Raw genomic sequence first — 7,371 nt, 5'->3', positions numbered from 1 at the left:
ACTGGTAAAGTGACTGAAAGTTTCTTCAATGAAGCATTTGGGCAATAGAATGCTTAAAATAGAAGTGAAAAGAATGCTCCCACAACTTGATTTCAAACCAAGTAGGTTCTATATTTGGAAAAACTAAAAAAAAAAAAAAAAAAAAAGGTGTTTCTTTTGTAAATAGGAAAAGAATAAAATATCACTACATCAACACAGAAACTATCAAGAGCTTATGGTGGGCCAGCAAGATGGCTCAGTGGGTAGAGTCCTGACAAACTGAATTTGATCCCTGGAACCCACATAGTAGAAGGAGAGGACCAACTCCTGCAAGTTGTCCTCCGACTTCCATGTGTGCCATGGCACATGCGTCTACCCACATATGTGCACAATAAGTGAGTGTAATAGAAAGGAAAATATGGTAAAGAAAATAACTAAAAAGTTAGTCTTGTCTCAGTTGCTTAAATCCTACAGTATTTGCAAATATAGCAAAAAGATGCCAGCCTTTGAAAGCATGTATTTTTCAGTTTGTTCCCATTAAGTATTTACAGAACATTGCATATCTCATCCATTCATCCATTCTGCTACCTGGATATCTGAGTAACTTGTAGAGCACTCATTCTGGAATGTCATTCATTTGATCTTACGAGTGCCATAGTGAAATGCTGATCACACAGGAATGGGTGAGGTCAAAACAACTCATGTGTATCACAAAGTCCTGGAACGTTTAAGTTGCAAGATGGAAAATTCAAACATTCTGCTTGAATCAGAGTTTACAGTGTACAAATAATGCAAACTGCTGCCAGTGGCTGCTAGAAGGAAAATTTAAGGTGCAGGAGCCAATGTGACTGACTTATAGTCTGGGACATTCATGCTAAATCTCCTTCCTTAGAAGTAGTCGTAAAAATCCTTTTATACCACTACTTAGCAAGTTAATAAGGGCCTGGAACTCCATTTGATGTTAATTTCTGAAGAACATTACATACTGTGTGCTTTTCATAGAGTTTAGCTGCATCTCAATCTACTAATTCTTTATGGGTTATCCTTGCTAATCATTACTTGAGACCTTTAATTTCCTTTTCACTTTCGAGACATTTACTTTTGTCATTTATCTTTCAAAATAGCTCATTCCAATATAAAGTAGATCATATTTATATGTCCTTAAAAGAAACTAAGCCCGAGGACCATCCCTCTACTCTCTCCATCTTGGGTATAAGATTAGTATGTAAAACCACAGTATAGCAATGCTTTAAGTGGTGGTAGGGGGTGGAGTCACTGTGGTAAAGAAAGCAATGAAAGGACTACAAACGCAGGAACCATATTAAAATAGTAATACACAGGCTAGAGAGATGGCTCAGTGGTTAAGAACACTGGTTGTTCTTGCAGAAGACCCGGGGTTCGAATCCCAGCACCCACATGGCAGCTAACAACTGTCTGTAACTCCAGTCTCAGGGGATCTGACAGCCTCTTCTGACCTCCGCAGATATTGCATGACACGGGTGCACTTACCTACATGCAGGCAATACACACATACACATAAAATAAAAAATAATAAAATAAAAAATAAAATAGTAATACACAAAATCAATAACTGGGATCATTTTCTTGAGGACTCAGCCTGTAGAAGAAAAACGTTAACTACTGTTGCAAAAAATGTCTGTATGAAGTAGAAATGGATTTTGATTAACATTAGTAGAGAACATGCTCTAGAAAGAGGTGATGACTGAATGTAAAATTCTGGCAACAGTTTAATAGACTAGTCCTCGATGGTTTGCTGAGGCCAACATCTAAGGAGGACAAGAGTATTGTCTGTGGGCAAGTCTGTACGAAACTTGCAGAAATATGATACTGTGCAGAGACCAAACTGAACTGTTTTCACAAGTGCTGAAAAGCTTCATATAGTAAAAGGATTATTGTATATGCACTTCATTTCTATAGCAAGAGTAGCATAGAATACATAAACATAGATGTCAGCTTTCATGCAAGATATCTAACTCCTTCATACAATAATGCACACACTTCAAAATGGTGGTATTGTCATTATACCTAAGGCATCTGCATCGATAAGGCAGTGGTCATTGGAAGCACAGACCCCAGGATGAACGTCTAGAAAGTGGCCACCATGTACTATGTGTCTTTTCTTCTTGTCTTTTTAGTCTTCACTTTCCTTTTTAAAACATTTATTTCATTTTATGTGTATGAATGTATTGCCTGAATTGTATTGCCCAAGAAGGTCAGAAGAAGGCATTGGATCCCCTGGAACTGGAGTTATGGATGGTTGTTAGCTGCCTTGTGGGTGCTGGGAACTGAACCCAGGTCCTCTCCTCTGCAAGAGGAGTCTGTGCTCTTAACCGTGGAGCCATCTCTCCAGCCTCTCTTCACTTTTCTTAATCAACTTTGATGTTGTTGCTTCTTCTTTTTTTAAGTACAAGAAAATGGTATATTGGTTCATTTTTAAAAGTTATTTATTTAATAACCATATAATTAGAAGAAACATTTCATTACAACATCATTGACATATTCAATAACAATTTCTAGAACTAAGATGCATCTCTCTTACAAAATTGGCTGTACATTTTTAGGTTTACAGTTGAATTAATATGGTTATACAATATTGTACTCTGTATAAACCCTATAAGACATAAAATTAAATGATGTTTTAACCTTTAATAAAGATCTCCATTTCATTATTGTTTATTAATGGAATATTTTTACATGCAAAACACTTTGGACAAGGTAAGCATGGCCTTGCTCTGCCTCTCCATGTCATCAGGTAGATTTCAATGGTAATGTTTTTCATATCTACTAATTATTAAGGAGCAAATTTTTATGCTTTGAAGAATTTTTTTCTTTTTTAAAAAATTTATTTATACACCCACTTCCCAGGTAGCACCCTCCCATAGTCTCCCTCCCCCTACTAGAGCCCTTATACTCTGATATCCCTGCTACTGTCTGCTGTGTTGTCGGGACCCCCAGCCATTCCCCACTCCTTGTCCATCTGGTGAATCTAGTCAGCCTATCTAGAGGTCTTGTTTTAGGAGGGTCAGATGTTCCTCATCTAGCACTAATCAGTTGTCAATATTCCTTTGGATAAGATTGGGGCCTGCAAACTGCTAAAAACATTACAGTTATTGAACATGGCACTCCGGCAATCAAGATATTTAAAACCATCTTCTGGGGTGAAGAAAGCACAGTCCAACATTTAGAACTCTGATTAATAAACAAGGTGGTCACAGATTTTCCTCCTTGGAGATTTCCACAGCTTTCCCGACCAGCTCATCCTAGGACGTTTGGTAAGTTTGCGACAAAGCTAACATAAGAAAATTCTGGATCTGGAGTGATGTGACTAGTCCAGTAAGTTCCATCTCATTTCATTTCATTTACTGAATAAGGACAAAGACAGAACCTGGCATCAGGTCTTAAACTTAATTCTCACCAGTGACATCCTTTGCAGTAACACCATCTTTCACGTAGAACTGGTCTATACCTGCTGGGTCAGGCTCATGGGCTCATGTTAGAATTTCAGGGTTTGATCACCCAAATCACTGAGAAATAGAAAGTATACAAATGTCAACAGTCAGAATTCATCCAGCCCTTGTAGTATGCTGCTCCAACAGGGAAAATTGCATTAAAAGGCTCTGTTTCTTCCTGGAAGTTCCCTTACTGAACAAGCTTCATGAATTTCTTAGAAGAATAAAAAAGTCTTTAATGGAGTCAAACACACTGCAGTCCCTAGTAGTATTCAACAGGGGAACCAGGGCTTTTGGCAAAAGGGTGATACCACATTGTTCAAGATGAAACATCTCTTGGAGACAAACATGCTTCTCTCACTGAGTACCTAAGTTTCCTGTTTGTCAGTTTTTGTTACACTTATGATTGAACATTGCACTTCCTTCAAAAGTGCTCAGGTCTTGGAATAGTGTGAAGATCCCCAGAACCCTGGTGTGAGTCAGACTGCTGCCTGGAGAGCCAAACTCCTGGAATAGTGTGAAGATCCCCAGAACCCTGGTGTGAGTCAGACTGCTGCCTGGAGAGCCAAACTCCTGCAATAGTGTGGAGATCAACCCTGGTGTGAGTCAGACTGCTGCCTGGAGAGCCAAACTCCTGGAATAGTGTGAAGATCCCCAGAACCCTGGTGTGAGTCAGACTGCTGCCTGGAGGGCCAAACTCCTGGAATAGTGTGAAGATCCCCAGAACCCTGGTGTGAGTCAGACTGCTGCCTGGAGGGCCAAACTCCAGCAGTTTCTTGGTCACTTTGAAAAAATGAGCAGCATTCATCACTGTGAGACTAGCTCAACCAACAGCCCCAGGAAATGAGCTAAATCTAGTCCCTGCTGCCCATTGTTCCAGTCGTGTTACTAAGGTTCTGGGGTCCCCTCCCTGCTATAATTTTATATTAATTAAAAAAAAGATTTAAAAATTTCTCTGCTATTTTTGTGAGCAAAAATTGAACATGAATCTGTTGGAAATATAGGCAGATGCAGTTTAGTTTCTTGTAGTTCTTTGTTTTCCTGTTGGAGTTGAGGAAGCCTTAGCTAATATCGTAGACTACAATGAACATATTACTTTTTTTTGCTGTGATTAAAGCACCATGACCAAAAGCAACTTATAAAAGAGTTTATTTTGGCTTAGTTCCAGACCATAATGGCAGGAGAGGCATGGCAGTAGGTAGCCAGAGCAGGAAGCTGAGACATTGGAGAGAGTGAACGACATGCGAGGTGATGTTATGAACTCTCAAAGCCTGCCCCTGGTGACGTGTTTCCTCCAGTTAGACTGTACCTCCCAAAACAATGTCACCAACAGGGGACCAAGAGTCAAACATATGAGCCTATGGGGGACATTTCTTATTCAAGCTACCTTATTGTGTAAGACCATATTTCTTAATCCATTCATCTGTTTGTAGGCAGACTCTAAACTGATTCCATACTGTGACTGTTGTTAATAGTGCAGCAACAAACATGGCTGTGCAAGTATCTCTGTGATATACTGACTTACACTCCTTTTAGTTTTTCCTTTGTTTGTTCTGCTTTTTGAGACAGGTTCTCCCTATCACCCCAGAAGTACTGGAACTCACTATATAGACCATGCTTGCCTCTTTATCACAGAGATCTGCCTGCCTCTGCCTCCTGAATTATGGGACTGAAGGCATGTACCACCACCCCAGATCCTTCAAATATTTTTGACATCTTTGTTAAAAATCAGGTGGCTTTGCATCTTTGTTCCATTCCTCTGCAGCCTCAATACTTTAACCTAATCCACCCCCACCTTGTCCCCTGTTAGCCTTGAACCCAGGCCCATTGCAATTTCTCTGCCTCAGATTCCTGGATTAATTTCCTAATCCAGACTAGCTAAATCCCCTACCATAGATTCCACTAGTTCCTGATCTGTCTGACACAGCCCAGCCCTCTTACTATCCTTACCAGCCTACCCACTACCCTGTCCCACCAACTACCCAGAACACTCTATTACCTGCAAGAACCTGAAACTCACACCGATTTATTTTTCATACCTGAACAAAAAGCAACCAAGCTACACAAACAATATAAACAGAACCAAAATTCAATTAAACAAAGGCAGTACCCCCCCTCCCCCCAAGATATAGGCGTAGGAAAGGACTTTCTAAATCGGACACCAGCTGCTCAGGCATTAAGGTCAACAGTCAATAAGTTAAGCTCCAAAGCTTGGGTCATTGCAGAAGTGAGGGAGTATGGAAACATTGTAGAAGACAGAGAAGGTAGATGGATACAAGGAAACCAGGCTGTCTGGACACCACAGGGTAGTTCCACATAGGAACTTATGACAGCATGTATGAGACCTGTGCAAACCCAAGCCAGACAAAAAAACCCAGCATGGAGGGGAGGAGGTGGGTAAGAAACCCCAGCTTTAGCTGAGGTGCTATTAGAAATTTGATGAAAACTTCATTGAATATATGGATTACTTTTAGAATATAGTCATTTTCACAGATGAATTCTGCCATTAGTGTAGGACGTCTTTCCATCTTCTGGTGTCTCCCTCAGTTTTTTCTTCTTTTTTTTTCAGTATTTCTTTTTTATTTATTTTTTGGTCTTTTTTTAAAAATAATATTTTATTTATTATTTTTATTTTATGCATATGAGTGTTATGCTTGCATGTAGGTAAGTGTACCCGTGTCATGCAATGCCCACGGAGGACAGAAGAGGGCTTTGGATTCCCTGGAATTGGAGTTACTGAGAGTTGTTAGCTGCCATGTGGGTGCTGGGATTTGAACTGGGTCTTCTCCAAGAACAGCCAGTGTTCTTAACCGCTGACCCATCTCTCCAGCCCCTATTTTGGTCTTTTTGAGACAGGTTCTCCTTGTAGGCCAGTTCCAGCTGGCTTGGAACTTACTATCTAGACCAGGTTGGCCTCGAACTAACAGAGATCTGCCTGTCTCTGCCTCCCAAGTCCTAGCATTAAAGGTGTGCACCACCACACCCAGCATTTTTTTCAGTATTTTAAAGTTTTAATTGTAGAGATCTTTTCCTTGACTATGTGTTCTATATATTATTATCATTGTATTATTATTATTATTATTATTAGTTTTGTTTTTGTTTTTTTGTTTTTGAGACAGGGTCTTTTATGCAGCCCCAGCTGACCTGGAACTCACCATATAGACCATTCAGGCTGGCCTTGTTCTCACAGTGATCCACCTGCCTCTGCCTCTGAGTGCTGAGATAAAAGACGTGCCATCACACCTGGCAATATGTTATTACTTTTTAAAAGCTACTGCAAATGGGATTTTTCTTTGATTTATTTTCTGTTGGGGTTGTTATTAGCACCCCTCCCATCAGACTCAGGGATCATCTCTTAAGAAAGGGGAAAAAGATTGTAAGAGCCAGCGGTTGGGGAGGATTGGAGCAGAAACAGTGTCTTCTGGATGGACATGACGGAACCATTGCACTCACGAACTCACAGCATCACAGTGGTTGAGGTTGCCTGTACAAGACCTGCCAAAGATCAAGCCAGCTAACATTTCAGCATGGAGAGGGGAGGGGGAGCTGAGGAGCTATCAACCGTTGATGGCTTCTGGCAAAAGGGGAGTCAGTTTCCTTCAAAGGAGTGGCCTCTGGTAGGTCTACCATCCAGTGAATGGCCCCATCCCCATAAGTATATGGGCAGCACAAATTAGTCTCTGTGGGTTTAAAATATTGGGAGAAGTGGAGGGTGGGAGTGGATCTGGGAGGAGTAAGGAGAAGAGTGGGGTGTGAATATGAACAAAATACGTCATACGCATGTTTGAAAAATTCAAGAAATTAATTAAAATAGCATATTTAAACAAATAAACATTGCATATATGTATGAAATTCTTAGATAGTAAATAAAAATTATATTTAAAAAATAAAAGCAGCTGCGTGTGGTGATGCATGCCTTTAG

At 40.2% G+C, this 7,371-nt stretch overlaps 1 pseudogene; it reads right to left on the bottom strand.

The window, feature by feature from the left end:
- Positions 1–1,592: 1,592 nt before the first annotated feature.
- On the bottom strand, positions 1,593–4,257 carry LOC103748655 (annotated as a pseudogene).
- Positions 4,258–7,371: the final 3,114 nt, after the last annotated feature.

This window comes from Nannospalax galili, unplaced genomic scaffold, assembly GCF_000622305.1.
Source record: "Nannospalax galili isolate Female #2095 unplaced genomic scaffold, S.galili_v1.0 scaffold1446, whole genome shotgun sequence".
NCBI classification, from domain to species: domain Eukaryota; kingdom Metazoa; phylum Chordata; class Mammalia; order Rodentia; family Spalacidae; genus Nannospalax; species Nannospalax galili.
This window is presented reverse-complemented; position numbering and strand designations above follow the sequence as displayed.